Source organism: Mesoplodon densirostris, chromosome 18 (assembly GCF_025265405.1).
Source record: "Mesoplodon densirostris isolate mMesDen1 chromosome 18, mMesDen1 primary haplotype, whole genome shotgun sequence".
Classification (NCBI taxonomy): domain Eukaryota; kingdom Metazoa; phylum Chordata; class Mammalia; order Artiodactyla; family Ziphiidae; genus Mesoplodon; species Mesoplodon densirostris.
In genome coordinates this window covers 24,003,187-24,005,424 of record NC_082678.1, presented here as the reverse complement: position 1 = coordinate 24,005,424, position 2,238 = coordinate 24,003,187, and positions in this window count along the sequence as shown.

Here is a 2,238-nt window from a genome sequence, read left to right as displayed (position 1 = left end):
ATGGCTGAGTAATATTCCATTGTATATATGTGCCACACCTTCTTTATCCATTTTTCTGTCAATGGACATTTAGATTGCTTCCCTGTCTTGGCTATTGTAAATAGTGCTGCAATGAACACTGGGGTACATGTCTCTTGTTGAATTACGGTTTTCTCTGGGTATATGCCCAGTAGTGGGATTGCTGGGTCCTATGGTAGTTCTATTTTTAGTTTTTTAAGGAGCCTCCATACTGTTCTCCATAGTGGCTGTATCAATTTACATTCCCACCAACAGCGCAAGAGTGTTCCCTTTTCTCCACACCCTCTCCCGCATTTACTGTTTGTAGATTTTTTTGATGATGGCCATCCTGACTGGTGTGAGGTGATACCTCACTGTGGTTTTGATTTGCATTTCTCTAATGATTAGTGATGTTGAGCATTCTTTCATGTGTTTGTTGGCCATCTGTATGTCTTTGGAGAAATGTCTATTTCGGTCTTCTGCCCATCTCTTTAAGGGGAATTTCGCTTTCACACCATTGGGAAAAGATCAAGCTTTGGCAACAGCAGTGGTTCTCATCCCTGCAGGGGGCGGGTGTTGGGAACTCCTGGGGGCTTTAAAAAATTCCTATGCAAGTATGCACCCCAGGCTGTATCCATCTGAGTTTTGTCAGGTGGGACCCTGGACAGGCCCTACAGATGATTCAAACATGTACAGCCAAAGTTAAGTTTGCTCCTCTGACTATAATTTAGCAGTCAAACAAGGGGGCTTTTAAGGGTGGAAATAATAATCCTGTGGATTACAGCACTTGAGTGGAGTCAGTACTTTTTATTTTTGACATGGCTTCACTGAGCCAAGGAGACTCTGAGTCTTTATATCAAAAAGTCAAATTTCATTGGATTAAAGCTTTATTGCTATTTGACACCTTTTGAACTGGGGGTGGGGGGAGCATTTTTAGTGTTAGAGAAATGCTAGGATTTCTTTCAGAACAAGGTTTGTGTTATTATTTTCTGAATCCCCAGCTCCTAACATGGGGTCTGCCATGTAGTAGATGCTCAAAAATTCTAAAACAATTATAGCAGCTGCTGCTTGCTGGACACCTACTGTTATATTCAGCATCTCCTTTGACTTTTAAAGCCAGCATAGGAGAGAGCCATCTCGGGAGGATGAGGAGAAGCAGGAAGTGATGAACGGCTTGGGTCTGTAATGCTATCATGGGGCCACCTACTAGCCCTCCCGGCCTTCCTCTGGACATCTTGTCATTTGGGGAAAATACACTCTTCTTTGTGTTGGTGGAAATTTTTCTTTTCATTTTTTCAGGTCAAATGCTATTCTGTCTGATATACACACCTACTTCATGAAGTTTATCCCTGGGTATTGGAGAATACTTGGCAAACTGACCAGTGTTAACATGTGCACGGAAAAATTCAACGTCTTTATTATAATTTAAGGATCGCTTAATACTGATGCAATTAGGTAGAAGGGGAAGGACAGGGATGCCCCCTTCCTCAGTACTGACTCATGGGAAGGTTGGATCATGGCGTGGGATGGGGAATAGGGTGGCCTAAACAGATTTATGCAGGATAGCAAATCACTCATTGGGCCTGATGTATCTAATTTTGTCTGAGGCAGAGAAGACCCAAGAAGGAGTTGCTCTCTGCCTCTGAGCCCCCTTATCTGAGTGTCTGTCTAAAAAATATAGGCAGGTCTCGGGTAAGATGAGTGGAGTGTAGCCAGCATACATGCCAGCAAGGCCACCCCCTGCATCAGTAGACACAGGTGCTGGACCCACTTTTCTCTTCCTGGTCCCATCACAGCTGAACCCTCGAATTCAGCTCAAGGCCACCTGGACAAACTGTAGCTCACTCAGAGGAGAGTGATGAGGATGGTGCGGAAAACGAAAACCCTAAAACTCTCTTTGTTCTTTGGGGCATGACTGGAAGAGGTGGGCGTAATTAGACTGAAGAAGAATTAATCCAATGGGGGTCACGGCAGTTACTGTCAACTATCTGAAGGCTGCCGTGTAGAAGAGGAAGCAGACTCATCTGACCAGCCCCAGTGGGTGGAATTAGAACCAATGGAGGAAGCTACAGGCAGGCAGGTTTGGATTGGGGTTTGGACACAATGCTAACAGCCACAGCGGCCAAAGACAGAGTGGCCCATCTCAGTAGGTGGTCCCATCGCTGGTGACATTGAAGCGTAGAGGGAGCCACCGTTTGCAGGGATGTGGTACAGGGTCCCGGCACACATTCACATGCCGTT